The sequence below is a fragment of the Prionailurus bengalensis genome, chromosome X, assembly GCF_016509475.1.
Source record: "Prionailurus bengalensis isolate Pbe53 chromosome X, Fcat_Pben_1.1_paternal_pri, whole genome shotgun sequence".
Classification (NCBI taxonomy): domain Eukaryota; kingdom Metazoa; phylum Chordata; class Mammalia; order Carnivora; family Felidae; genus Prionailurus; species Prionailurus bengalensis.
Genome location: NC_057361.1, coordinates 98,582,126 through 98,596,675, shown reverse-complemented (window position 1 = coordinate 98,596,675; position 14,550 = coordinate 98,582,126). Strand labels below are relative to the sequence as shown.

Here is a 14,550-nt window from a genome sequence, read left to right as displayed (position 1 = left end):
ATACACCATAACGCGTTGCGATGGTCCATTGACCCGCTGGGGGCCACTACAATGTCAGCACCTGGGAGGCAGGGACCGTGTCCCTGCCACTCACGGCCCAGCCCCTGATCCCACTCCCTGCAGAGCATGGCGATGCCCTGGCTGTACGACTTCGGGCAAGTCGCTTCATCTCCCCTGTGCTTCGGGTTCCCCATCTGTCAGGTGGAGACAACAGTGGTCCCATCTCATGTGGCATTAGGAGCGTTAAGTGAGCTATTTAACGTTTATTTATTTTTTGAGAGACAGAGCATGAGCAGGGGAGGGGCAGAGAGAGGGGGAGACACAGATTCCAAAGCAGGCTCCAGGCCCCGAGCTGTCAGCACAGAGCCCGACGCGGGGCTCGAACTCACGAACCGCGAGATCATAAACTCGAGCCGAAGTCGGACGCTCAACGGACTGAGCCAGCCAGGCGTGCCCCAAGTGAGCTAATATTTGTAAAGTGCTTAGAACAGGTGCCGGGTGGATGGTCAGGGCTCCGTAACAAAACAAATGCCAAATACTACCTGTTGCTTCCTGAACGAACTGCAGACGTGGTCGCCCCCACCTGTCCTGAGCTCAAATGCGAATCTCACAGGCCTCGGCCACATCCCTGAACTCCTTGAAATTAAATGTTTTGTGCGCCCGCGAGAGAGGCGCATTTTTTTCTGTGAAGGGGAAACCACTGATTTCACCAGAGGGGCCCGTGAAGAAAGAATGGTTGGGGGCCCCCTGGGTGGCTCAGTCGGTGGAGCTTCTGACTTCGGCTCGGGTCGTGACCTCATGGTTCGTGAGTTCGGGCCCCACGTCGGGCTTTTTGGTGTCAGCCTGTCAGTGCAGAGCTTGCTTCAGGTCCTCTGTCCCCCTCTCTCTGCCCCTCTCCTGATTGCGCTCTCTCAAAAATAAACATTAAAAAAAAAGAAGGGTCAGGAATCACCGCTGGTCTGGTACTCCAAATGCTCACGGAATAAGCAAACCACTTTACCTCATTGCATCAATGTCCTCCTCTTTAAAGTGGGGATAACAGCTATACCTACTTTATAGGGTTCTTCAGGGGAAAAAAGAAGGCAAAGCCCCTAGTAGATTATCTGGAACATGGTAAGGTAGGTATTTTTTTTTTAATTTTTTTTAATGTTTTTTTTATTTATTTTTGAGACAGAGAGAGACAGAGCATGAGCAGGGAAGGGGCAGAGAGAGAGGGAGACGCAGAATCGGAAGCAGGCTCCAGGCTCTGAGCCATCAGCCCAGAGCTCCATAGGGGGCTCGAACTCACAGACCGTGAGATCATGACCTGAGCCGAAGTCGGACGCTCAACTGACTGAGCCACCCAGGCGCCCCGGTAGGTATTTTTTTAAATGTTTATTTTGGAGAGAGAGACAGAGAGTGAGTAGGGGAGGGGCAGAGAGAGAGAGAGAGAGAGGGAGACAGAGAATCCGAAGCAGGCTCCAGGCTCCGAGCTGTCAGCACAGAGCCCGACGCGGGGCTCGAACCCACGAACCGCGAGATCATGACCTGAGCCGAAGTCGGACGCTTAACCGGCTGAGCCACCCAGGTGCTCCACAGGTTTGTTTGTTTGTTTGTTTGAAGTAGGCTTCATGCCCAGCAGAGAGCCCAGTGCGAGGTTTGAACTTACCACCCTGAGATCAAGACCTGAGCTAAGATCAGGAGTCAGACGCTTCACCGACTGAGCCCCCCAGGTGCCCCCATGGTAAGGTAGGTATTATCGCTGGAGATTCAGAAAGCCACCTGTGGTGTGTGTGTCTGGGATTGGGGGTGCGGGGCAGGGCACAATAGTTAGAGCTCCCAGAATTCGCGCCCGGCGGGCAGGCTGGTGGCACGAGCTATAAAATGAGATTTGCTAGCAGGGATCTGCCCCTGGAAGCTGTAGGTGGTCCCGCCTCTCCCCTAAGGTAGGGCTGGAAGCAGGACTGACTCCCCTTGCATCTAGACTGATTTTAGGGCACAAGGTGACCCCTCCTGAGTAGCTCCCCCTAACGTTGATGCCATGAGAGTCCCTCGTAGCTGGAGCAACAAAGCCTTTGTTAAAATGTACGCCCAGCGGCAAACCCGTGCAGAGAAGCAGAGTGAGGCCCACCCCCTCCCGCCAACAAATTTCTTCTTCGATGGGATGTTTCGGGGGTTCTTTCCCAGGAGCCACACTGCTACCGCCAGTCAAAAGAGTTGTCGCTCCTCACTCATGGGTGTCCAGCTGTTTTCCTGAGTGGGGCACAGTGGGCAACCTTGCCCGCGCTTTAGGCCAAGAGGGCAACTGATTCTAAACTGACACCCCCCCCACCCCCCCCATCCCCGCCCGCCCGCCCGCGGGGACCCTTTCTTCTCAGAACAGCAAGGCATTGTTTTTGAACCATCATCCAGGTAATTTCCTGTGTGGATTCTCAAAGCCTGTTTAATTGGGCAGTTTACTTGTCTTTCACCTTTCTAGTACCTGGTGAGCCACTTGAACTATATTTCCTCACTGTCTCAATGGTTTTTCCTTTGTGCCTTTATAATTAGTTTTCCTTTGTCACTTGCTCCCTTTTAGAGCCGCGCCTGCTCATGAGGTTTAATCCTGAGCCCCGTGATTTTCATCCGCCTGCTCGTAGGCAAGTGTTTTTTTCTTCGTTGTCAGCTCTGAAACAGTTTTTCTGATCGGTTTTTATCCCATGTAACCTCCGCATAGTTGTGTTCGCCTGGGAGCTAGATTGCCGCCATGAACACACGCAAGTGTCACAGCAAAACCAGGGCTTATGTACCAACCCCCCTGGATCTGAGTCCTGTTTAGGAAGTGGTTTTAGGTAAAAAGTTGGGGAATTCAGGAACACAGCGCCTTCTCTAAATAATACACACGTTCCCGGGTACAAACTAATCCAAGGGAGAGAGGACAGATCCATGTGGCCAAGGATGAGGGACCTTGAAATCTGAACACTATTTGGGCCTGCCGAAATGCTTCGTCTTCTAGCTTTAACTGAGACCCCCAACGCCACTTGGCAATCCTGTGCTGTGTCCCTTGGTCAGCGCCTCCTCAGTGTCACCAGCTGGTCCGCTGATTCAACTCAAATGCAATAGCGCCCCCTTCCTCTCTGCAGTGGGCACTGTCTGTGCTTCCGGGACCCCCTTCGGGCCTGAAGGACTCCAGGCCTTTGGCAGACGGCCCCTCAGCTCTCAGACCCCTTTGGGGATTGGCTCAGCTGAAAAAAGCCGCTCTGCCCAAGGGCGTGCCCCCTCCCCAGGGCGGCCGCACCCAACGGGACGGCTGAGGGGGGTGTAGAGGCCCAACCCCCCGGTCCCAACTCCTGGCTTCAGAGCTCCTCATGGGGCTGCCCGAGGCCTTTCTCGAACCTGCACTGCAGCCCAACATCTCCTTCCCCCACCCTGCTCCCCTTCCTTCCCTTCCATGGCTGGTGGTCCCAGGAGCACTCCCTAATAAACATGCTGATCTTTATTTCAGAGCTGGCTTCTCAGCAAACCCGACCTGCCATGCCCTCTTCTCCTGCCCCAACCGCCCCGCATCCTGCCCAAGGCTGAGACCCGCTTCCCGCTTCCCCCGTGTGCTCAGGTCCAATCCACCTTCCCTCCCCTTGAGCCTTGCTCCATCACTCATAGCCTCTCTCTTTCCCGAAGCTTCGGCCGCCCCCCACCCATCACTTCCCCTCCGCATGGAAACTGGAACAAATATCTCAACAAACACCTCCTTTGGCACAGAGCCCCCTTCCAGCTTCTGTTCTTTCTTGGCCTCCACAGTCTAAGCTTCTCGGCACAGTACAGTCTGATGGCCGTTCTCTCCCCTCTTCATTTCTAGGACGCTTGGCTCCCTCCACTTTCTTTACATTCCTGGAATGCTGTGATCTCCAGAGCCCCGCCCTTAGCCTTCTTCTTCTTTTCTTAAATTTATCATTATCATTTAAAAAAAGTTGGGGCGCCTGGGTGGCTCAGTCGGTTGAGCGTCCGACTTCGGCTCAGGTCACGATCTCACTGTCCGTGAGTTCGAGCCCCGCGTCGGGCTCTGGGCTGACGGCTCAGAGCCCGGAGCCTGTTTCCGATTCTGTGTCTCCCTCTCTCTCTCTGCCCCTCCCCCGTTCATCTCTGTCTCTCCCTGTCTCAAAAATAAATAAAACGTTAAAAAATAAAATAAAAAAAGTTTAGTTATTTATTTTGAGAGAGAGAGAAAGAGTGTGCAAGTGAGGGAGGGGCAGAGAGAGAGACGGAGAGAGAATCCCAAGCAGGGTCTGCACTGTCAGCACAGAGCCTGACTCGGGGCTCAAACCCATGAACCGTGACATCATGACCTGAGCCGAAACCGAGAGTCGGACGCTCAACCGACTGAGCCACCCAGGCGCCCCAGCCCTCTTCTCTTCTTACTCATGACCCCGGCTCCAACTACCCCCATCTGCTGAAGGTGTCCATCGTATCTCCAGCCCAGACCTCTGCTGCTGGGTGATAGCACTTTGATATCCAAGTGGCTATTAGATGTTCCCACATCTTTACACTAAATACAGGAAAAATGTTTCCACTCTTGCCTACAAGATGGGGCTGATGTAGTCTAGCATCCATGCCTCGCTCACACAGTTGTTCAAAGGGTTAAGCGAAATGATAGTTTTCAACTTAGAATTCTGTGTAAATAGATAAGTTATAAAAATTAAAAAAAAAAAAAGACACTCCCACCTCGATGGCCCACGAGGACCTCACAGCCCCCATATCCACAACGGCTCTCATCTCCACCCCAGCCTGTGTCCTCCCTGTGTTCCCACCTCACTGAGTGGCACCACCAGTGTCCCCAGTGACTCAAGCCAGAAAACTGGCACTGTTCTTGGCATGACCTCTCTCCCTTGTCACCTGCTTCTCAACAATGATCATGTTCTGTGGATCCCACTTTCTCGAACGTTCTCGAACCTCTCCTTTGTGCCCTCACTGACCATGGCCTCGTTCAAGCTTTGTTGTTGTTGTTGTTGTTTTAGTTTATTTGTTTATTTGGGGAGAGAGCGAGCACGCACGCGTGAGCACTGTCAGCACAGAGCCCGACGCGGGGCTCGAACTCACGAACCGTGATATCGTGGCCTGAGCCGAAGTCGGGCGCTCAACCGACTGAGCCCCCCAGGCGCCCCCGGTTCCAGCTGTCGACCCATATAGCCCAGAAGACTGCAACAGCGTCCTCAGCAGTCTCTCTGCCCTGACACCCGCCCCCGCCCCCTCTGCTGCCAGAGCGGTGGTTCTTGGTCATTTGGACCATGGTGCTCCCCTGTTCGAAATGCCTCAGTGGCCCCCTGTTGCCTTCAGAATGAAGTAAAAACTCTCTAAATTGGCACCTCTCGGATCTGGCTGCCGCCTGCCTGACTCCATCACCCCCTCCCCACCCCCACCTAGAGCTCTATATCCTGGCACAGCTGGGCTGCTTAAACTGCTGTGAACATGCCTCATTCTCCCATGTCTCAATGCCTCCTTTGTACATGTCCTCTCTGGAAAGCCGCCTCATTACCCCCCCCCCGTTACCCTTCCCTCCCCCGCCCCCCCATTTACTTGGCAAGGGTCCTTGCAAACTTTCCCGGCTCTTCGAGGCTATCTCCAGCCCCCGCATCTCCCCTCTTTTTACAGACATCCGTTGGCCGTGTGGCACCTTCCTCACTGCCTCTCTTTCCGGGTCTCTCTTCCTACCAGACTGAGTTCCTTGAAGCCAACAGCTCCATCCCGTGGTCCCGGTACCTGGCATGGGGGGGCGGGGGGTTGGCTGGCAGCTAGTTGCCCCTTATTAAGGGCTTTGGGGATGGATGGGTCAATGAGGCGCGAGGGGGCAGCCGGAGGAGAAGAGAGAACAAGAAGCTTGAGAGGAGGCAGAAGGCAGATACCAACCATTCACAGGTTTGCTCCCGCTAGACCCCCTGGCTTTGGCGGCTGACACACCCGGTTATCCCGAAATGCAGTCTGCTTTTGCCCCCCAGAGGCCGGGGCGGGGGGGTGCCTGTGGTCTCCTCGCCTTTCTGCATTACCCAAGAGGCACAAGTGAGCCCAAACCTTCAGAGTGCTGCCTGTGGCCACAGCCGGCTGGAGAAGACCCCTGCCCTCCTCCCCCCCCCTCGGTGACCATTCCCCCCTCCCTGTGTCTCTGAGAGCCGGGCCCCCCACCCAAGCCCTGTGCTGGTTGACTGTGAGGCAAAGTGGGGAAAGCAAATCCCAACAAGGCTCACCGCCGCTTCCTGCACCACTTGTGCATCCGGCAGCGTGAGCCACCCCAGGCGCCGCGAAAAGGATTCCAGGGACGCAGCGTTGTCGGTGCCCTTGGCCTTTGGGGGTAGCTGGGCTGAGCCCGGGGCAGCTCTGGTCACAAGAAGCCTCTTCCTTCTTATCCCCGTGTGCTAGACAAATATTTTCTGCGCGTGCCGTGACATGAAAAAGGTTGATCAATCCTGTTCAATGCTATCTAGTAGTTCTGGTCAGGTACCGGGGCGCCTGGGTGGCTCAGTTAAGCATCTGACTCTTCGTTTCGGCTCAGGTCACCATCTCACGGTTCCATGAGCTCGAGCCCCGCGTCAGGCTCTGCGCTGACAGCTCAGCTTGGAGCCTGCTTCGCATTCTGTGTCTCCCTCTCTCTCTGCCCCTCCCCTGTGCGCTCTCTCTTGAAAATAAATAAACATTAAATTTTTTTTTTTAAGCTTTTTCTCCTGTCTTAAAATACGGCAGGGGCTTTTTTTTTTTTTTTTTTAATCCCCACTTTACAGGGGAAGAAACCAAGGCGCAGCAAGGTCAAAAGACCTACCTGCCACAGCGCTGTCACAGACAAATCTGGCAAGGGTAACTGGCTTCCTAAGAACGGGAAATCGAGAAAGCCCAGCCTCTGGGAGGGCAACCGGCTGAGGGACAAGCCCTCTGAGGCTGTCCGGCCACCAGTGCATTTACACTGTGCCCACAAGGGGTCAGTAGGTTCCGTGGGAGCCGAGGCCCACAGAATGGAAGGTGGAGCCATCCCCCCATCGCCGCCCCGCCTCCAGGCTGCACCGCTGCTGCCTCGAAGGAACGTCCTGGAAGTGCCTCCTCCCCGACACGCCTGGGGTTGTGACTGGCCAATGGCGTGCTTACCCCAGGAAGGCTGGGGAAGTTCCCACGGGCCACGCCTTCGCTTCTGGCCAGTCCTCCGGATGCCAGCAGTCCTCTGTGCTGGGCAGTGCCTGTAGCCGAGGCAGCTGGCACATACGCCCCCTGCCCGAAGAGCCGCAGCCGTTTCCACGGGAATAACTGGAACCAAAAATATCACAGGGCTGGGTCTGTCCGGCCAGAACCTTCCCGGGTGGGGGAGGTCGAGAGCGGGAGAGACTTGAAGAACCATATGTAACGTAGCACGTCCAAGATTTGGAGCCAGACCTGGGTTTGGATCCCGACTCTTCCTCTTTCTATCAACCGTGACCTTGGACGGGTTACTTCGCTTCCCTATGGGTCAGTCTCCTAATTGGTAGAACAAGGAAGAAAAACGCCTTTCAGGATGATTCTGAGGACCTCTTCACTCCTTTGACAAATACTGCCAAGCTTCACCTAGGCTAGCCACTAGCTTCAGGTCATGTGACGCCGCTTGGATTCAGTGCCTGGCACATAGCAAGTGTTGAATCACGGATACCTTCTCTTTGAAGGTCAGGCCATGAATCTGGACTCGAAATAGGCAGTTGGAGGCATGCCGAACGGAAGCAGGAGGAAAAACCACTGGGGGAAGGCTCCACTCATATCTGCAGTGTGGAGGTGGGGTTGAAAAATGCCAGCCTGGGGGCGCCTGGGTGGCTCCGTCGGTTGAGCATCCGACTTCGGCTCTGGTCGTGATGTCACCGTTTGTGAGTTCAAGTCCCACCCTTTGTGAGTTCTGATCCTTTGTCTCCCTCTCTCTCTGCCCCTCCCCTGCTCGTGCTCTCGATCTCTCTCAAAAGTAAACATTAAAAACAAAAATCCTGTAGGGGCGCCTGGGTGGCTCAGTCGGTTGAGCGTGTGACTTCGGCTCAGGTCATGATCTCACGGTCCGTGAGTTCGAACCCCGCGTCGGGCTCTGTGCTGACAGCTCAGAGCCTGGAGCCTGCTTCGGATTCTGCGTCTCCCTCTCTCTCTCTCTGCCCCTCCCCCGCTCATGCTCTGCCTCAAACATGAAAACATTAAAAAAATTTTTTTTACATGCCAGCACTCTGTTTTCCACAGCATCATAAAATACAGGCAGAGCAAGAGGCTTACACTCCTCCCGAGTTGAGCCCACACTGCAGTTGGGGACAGGAAGTGGGGGGGTGCGGCCGGGGAGGCGGAGCCCAGAAGAAGCTTCCCGTCTGCTCTCTGGAAGCCGCTGGGCTTCACGTTGCAGGTCACCTTGCCCGCCTTTGGGTGGTGGTTTCAGGATGTGGGGAGGAGGGGAGGGCACGCATGTGCCGCAGCAAGGACTCGAGCCCGGGCATTTGAAGGACGGGAGAACACAAGCGTATGGAAATGCCTCACTGTGGGTGAGGCCCCGGTTCCTCAGACTCAGACAAGGGCTTCAGGGGATAAGAAGACCCTCGAGTCCTTTTAGCCCAGGAATGTATCCACTTCGTTGAGTTTAGTCATGAACGTAGCCATGAATTTGTCCGATGCTGCTGCGTTTCTGTTCGGTCCGCCCCATCAACTGGAACGTTTTCCACACACTTTTGCTTCCTCCTGTAGAGCAATCCTTTTCTTAAAAACACGCCTCTCCCTAGCGTCACGTGATGCCATCTTCTGGTACATCAGAATCACCCCCTAGATTGCAGGCATCTGTACCACCAGCGGCCCCCAGCCAGCAAAGCTGATGAAGGAGGTCTAGAAGAGCCCCTGGAGATCATTTCCTGCATTAGCCAACTGAGGATCGGAGAGGCAACGTGACTTGTCAAAGGTCTCACAGCCACCAAGTGGTAGGGAGAATTAGAAATTTCCCAGGGCGCCCCGGGGGCTCAGCTGGTTGAGCGTCCCGACATCGGCTCAGGTCACCATCTCACCGTTCGGGGGGGGTTGAGCCCCGTGTCGGGCTCTGCTCCGGAGCCTGCTTCGGATTCTGTGTCTCCCTCTCTCTCTCTGCCCCTCCCCCACTCACACTCGGTCTCTCAAAAATAAATAAACATTAAAAAAATTGTTTTTTTTCAATTTTCGTAGGTTTCTAGTCAGGAGACTGGTCTATGTCGCCCCCCCCCCCCCAAGCCAAATGGCTTCCCATTTGGGATGTCCTTTGCTGGACTTCCCTCATTGCCTCTCCTCTCTGCCCTGGGCCCCAATTTCCTTTCGTTCTGTCCTTATGGGCACAGTTGGCAGCTAGGCCAAAGGAGTTTGTCGGGTGGTGGAGGCACCAAGCTAGCTTAGGCTACCTTCTACAGAGCCAGCGTCCAGGAAGCAAAGCCGTGGACCTTCCTGTCAGGTGCCAACATGACAGGCTAGAGCCAGAGTCCTTCCAGGGCCAGACTGAGGGTGAAGCAAGGAACCCGTGGAGAGGGGATGTTCTAGGCTGTGGACCACAGGCCTGGGTTTCCTGTCGGGGCCATCTCTGGGCACTATTGTGAGGAAGTTAGATCAAAGTTAGCGAAGAACTATTCGGGGTTGGTTTTGTTTTGTTTTGTTTTGTTCTATAAGATTTTATTTTTTTTTAAGTAACTTCTGCACCCAACATAGGGCTCGAACTCACAACCCCGAGATCAAGAGTCACATGCTCTACCGACCGAGCCGGCCAGGTGCCCGAGAACCATTCATTTTTTTTTTTTTTTTCAAGAAGAGTTGACTAAGCACCTTCTACAAGCCAGGTGGCAACCAGGTGAATGAGAAGGGCAAAGTCTCTACCCACCTTCACGGACCTGATAGCCTAGTGGGATCCCCATCCAGTTGGTTTTTTCAAAAGACACATACATGATTCTTAGTCACGTGTCCGTCCTCTACGGCGTTTTAGTTAGCGTTAGAGTACCTCTCGGACCTTTGAAACTTGGGTTTCTGATGCCAAAGTACTTCTGAGCCTTGGGCTTAACCAGTGGAGCGTTGGTAAATGTTTAACGACCTGCTCTCTGGGGAGAAGTGTATGCATGTATACATGTAGCTAAGTTATTTATAAATTTTACTGGCATAAAGTATGTGGCACACACATTACATATAATAGTGAAAACACAATATTATTAAGTTATTGATTATTAAGAAATTAATTTTAGGGATGCCTGGGTGGCTCCATCGGTTGAGTGCCTGACTCTTGATTTTTGACTCAGGTCATGATCCCAGAGTTGGGGGATCGAGCCCCGTGTGGGGTTCCACACTGAGCATGGAGTGTGCTTGAGATTCTCTCCCTCTATCCCTCTGCCCATCTCCCCTGCATGCACGCTCGCTCTCTCTCTTTCTATAAAATAAAATAAAATAAAATAAAATAAAATAAGGATGCCTGGGGGACTCAGTCAGTTAAACGTCCGACTCTAGATTTTGACTCAGGTCATGATCTCATGGTTCGGGAGTTCGAGTTCCACGTCCAGCTCTGTGCTGACCGTGCCTTCTTAGGCAGAGCCTTCTTAGGGATTCTCTCTCTCCCTCTCTCTCAAAAGAAATAAACTTAAAAAAATAAAATAATTTTATACATTTATTGTCAAATTTGATTAATAACATTTATGGATATTAATATACTTTTAATATTGTTAATTAGTAGCTAACTGATTCTCACAGAACGCTTTTGGTGATTTTTGCCAGACTCTTGCCTCCGTAAACTTGTGGTTGCTATTGATGAGCAAGCGTAGTTCTTTTTTTTTTTTTTTAAGTAGGCTTCATGCCCGGCACGGAGCCTGGCTTGGAGCCTGACGCCGAGCCCAACGAAGGGCCAAGAAAGGGCCCAACTTGGGCCCAACGTGAGGCTGGGCCTCTCACCGCCCTGAGATCAAGACCTGAGCCGAGATCAAGAGGGGGACGCTTCACTGGCTGAGCCCCCCCGGGCGCCCCAGCGGTTCTGACGTGAATATTGGTTGATCTTTTCCTTTCTGTGTGAGACAACAAAGACCTATGTCACAACTTCATTAATTCATCCTCGAGGAGACCAACGTCTTTCGCGAGTAGGATACTGGCTTTCAGATACTAGAAGATGATTTCCTCATTATCTGGTATCTTTCGCAATGTGACAGTTGCAGGCTTGACTCACTGTTGAGTTTGATCTGCATGATTAACATTTTCCCCCTCACTTTCTCCGGTCTAGAAAATCAACAACAACAACAATGAATCGAAGCCTGATTAAGAGCATTTACCGATCTCTGCATTACGAGTACCCAGCGCATGGCTGATTGCAAGTCCCCAGCCTCACCGTGACATTGGGAAGAGATGTGCAACTGCCCACTGTCATACGGTATTTCAGCCGCCCGGATGTGGGAGATTGTCACCTCACGTGTACGGGTCACAGTAAAATAGAGTAAAAATGGTTAGGGAGTGATGAGTTTGTGGCTATTTATTACCTAGTTTTTAATTTTTTTTAACGTTTTTATTTATTTTTTGAGACAGAGAGAGACAGAGCATGAGCAGGGGAGGGGCAGAGAGAGAGGGAGACACAGCATCGGAAGCAGGCTCCAGGCTCTGAGCCATCAGCACAGAGCCCCACGCGGGGCTCAAACTCACAGACCGCGAGATCGTGACCCGAGCTGAAGTCGGACGCTTAACCGACCGAGCCCCCCAGGTGCCCCTATTACCTATATTTCTTTATAACCTTAACAACCAGCTCACATTTGTGACAAGGTGGCATTTGGCTCCCATGGGCCAGGAGGAGCCAGCTCCCTGGGCCTGGCTAGATTTCCAGGTCCTGAATGACCCTCATCCCTTCTCCCACTCCCCTCTGCCATTAATTCGAGGACCTCCCAGCCCACCACCACAGCTGGGGAGCTCCCGGGTTCCAGAGCTAACCCTAGCGGCCACCTTGAATGAAGGCACTGGAGAGAGTGACAACGGTGGCTTTTCCATGGCTGGGTGGCCTCTTTCTGCCTGAAAAAAAAAAAAAAGCAGAGGTGGAAGACAGCCAGGGACACTCACAGTGACTCCGGAAGGCACATCTGGCAAGCACTCAAGACTAAGAGGAAAAGGAGGGATGAAGCGGTGAGGGCAGGGGAGCTTGGGCTCAGCCTTCTGTCCATTTGGCTCTACTCCTAGGCTGTAATTTATTGCTGAAGACTTTCCAGAAAGGCTGGTGACGCTGGAGACGAGGCGGCGCTGGGGGGGGGGGGGGCACCCCTTCGCTCCTGCCTCCAGGATGTCAGCCAGAGCCTGCGGGTGGTCTCCTGTCTGCTCTTGGAGTCTACATCCGGGGCCCATTCGTCTTTCGGCAGGAGACGGTGGCAGTGACTTTGGGGCTCTTGTGGAATATGACTCCCTCTGGGGAAAGCCCGCCCTGCGTTCTGGGCCATCCTCTGCGCGCTGGCCACGGATCAACCCTGTTTCTTTCCAGGTGCCTCTGCTCTCCAGGCCACCGCCCAGGCAACTTATCAGGTCCGACGGCTCCGTACAGTTGGGCCATGCTGGGATGAACCGCGCGAATGGGGACCCTGTGTTTGCACCTAGGCTGGCAGCTGCCCAAGGGCCCGGGCCCCAGCCCCACCCCGCCCCGCGCTCAGTACAAGGACCGGCCCGCGGGGACCGAATGAATCAATGAGTACAAGCCTGGCGGACATTCAAGATTTCTCCCTGGTGAAACAGAAGCACAGTGTGGAGGCCTGTGTGGAAACACTCATTTTCCCAGCGTGTACAAGGAGCGTCCTTGATTGTTGCGGACGCTTGGTGGCAGGGGCGGGGAGGGCAAACCCCGCCCCCCACCTCCGCCCCCGCCCCCACGCACACACAGGTTCTCACCCGCTAGCTGTTCTGTAACCGGGAAGTTCAGATGCCAACTGTTTTCCTTCCAGCCTAACAGGAAAGTCACCTTCACCCCCACCTCCCCGTGTGCGGCTCCCCCCGCCCCCCCACCAAGGAAGCTGCTGGCCGAAGTCCTGACTGGGAGCGATTGCTCCTTCTTGGCACCGGCCCGAGAACATCCTGTGCATCGGAGAGGCCGGGCGCCGCCATTCCCTGCCCTACGCGGGATGGGAAGTGACCAGAGGGAGGACGCAGACATCGCCGGCTCAGTACACTCGCAGCGGGGAGGGATCCAACTGGACAGGTTTACAAGCGGTCCGCTCCACGCCCAGCACCCCCACCCCCGTGCCCTGGCCAGCACGCGCACCGGCATCCACACGCGTCCTCCAGCAAACGCCTTCGGACAACCCCGTTCACAGGCTGACAAGGGGGCATCGTAAAGTCCCTGCTCAGGGAGGGTCCATGCCTGTCCTCTCCAAGGAGCACATCCACACCTTCTGTTAACGTGCCCTGGGATGCCGGCCCCTGTGAGTGTACCAGCTTGGAAGTTCTGGCGTCCGTGTTGTGTGTGTGTGCGTGTGTGCGTGTGTGTTAAGCATCTGACTCTTGATCTCTGGGCTCAGGTCATGATCTCCCAGTTGGTGAGTTTGAGCCCCGCCTCGGGCTCCGCGCTGACAGGGTGGAACCTGCTTGGGATTCCCTCTCCCCCCACCTCTCTGCCCCTCCCTTGCGCACTTGTGCACACACACACACACACACACACTCCCTCAAGATAAATAGATAGGGGGCGCCTGAGCAGCTCAGTCGGTTAAGCGTCCGACTTCGGCTCAGGTCATGATCTCACGGTTCCTGAGTTGGAGGCCCACGTGGGGCTCCGGGCTGACAGCTCGGAGCCCGGAGCCCGCTTCGGATTCTGGGTCTCCCTCTGCCCCACCGCCGCTTGCACTCTGTCTCTCGCATTGTCTCAAAAATAAACGTTAAAAAAAAAAAATTCGAAATAAGTAAATAAACATTAAAAAAAATATTAAAACTTTGTTTCTAGACCAGACTTCGCTCCTGTGCTCCAGACCCCCCAGTCCACGTGGCACCTGGATGCCCCACAGGCGGTTGAAATTTCACATGGCCTACGCTTATCGTCCTCTCCTTCCCCCTCAAGCCCACGGTCCGTCCTGTCCCACGATCCCTTCCTCAAGAAATAGCACTGCCCCTCACCTACTTGGCCAGTCGGGAAAGCTGGGCCCTCCCTCACCCCACACCTCCACACCGTCCCGGGTCACCGAGTCAGAACCTGCTCTATCCTGCACATTTTTGGGTCATCAAGCCAGCTGCGCTCCCTGTCAAGACGTTAGGTCAGGCCACCGTCTCCTCGAGCTGCAGCCCTACTGCACTGTCCTCAGCCCTGTCCTTGAACCAGCCCCGAACGATGTGCCCAGAGCAGCAGGGAGAAGGCCCACCTGCCCAAACGCATCTTTCCCTCAAGCTGTAGGTGCCCAAAGGTCCCCGTACTTCAGTCAGTTCTCGGGACATGTGCTGCCATATCAGCTAGCTCCCCCTTGAGCTTCTCCGATTTGTCCTCCTGGCATCGAATTTTCCTGGGCAAAAAGGAAGGAATGTGAGGCGAGAAGTCAGTTTTGACGCCAATGAGGAAGTCAGGGGAAGTCCCCGAGTGGGGTAGTGTGCCTAGAGGGGATTCCCAGGATTTGAGGAAAGTGGCTTCCAGAAAAG

General features: G+C 54.4%; 1 long non-coding RNA gene across 1 annotated transcript; it reads left to right on the top strand.

The window, feature by feature from the left end:
- Positions 1–6,618: 6,618 nt before the first annotated feature.
- On the top strand, positions 6,619–11,415 carry LOC122477886. The gene is made up of 2 exons (XR_006295779.1): positions 6,619–7,845; positions 11,189–11,415. It is a non-coding gene; the product is annotated as an uncharacterized LOC122477886 (long non-coding RNA).
- The last annotated feature ends 3,135 nt before the right edge of the window (positions 11,416–14,550 follow it).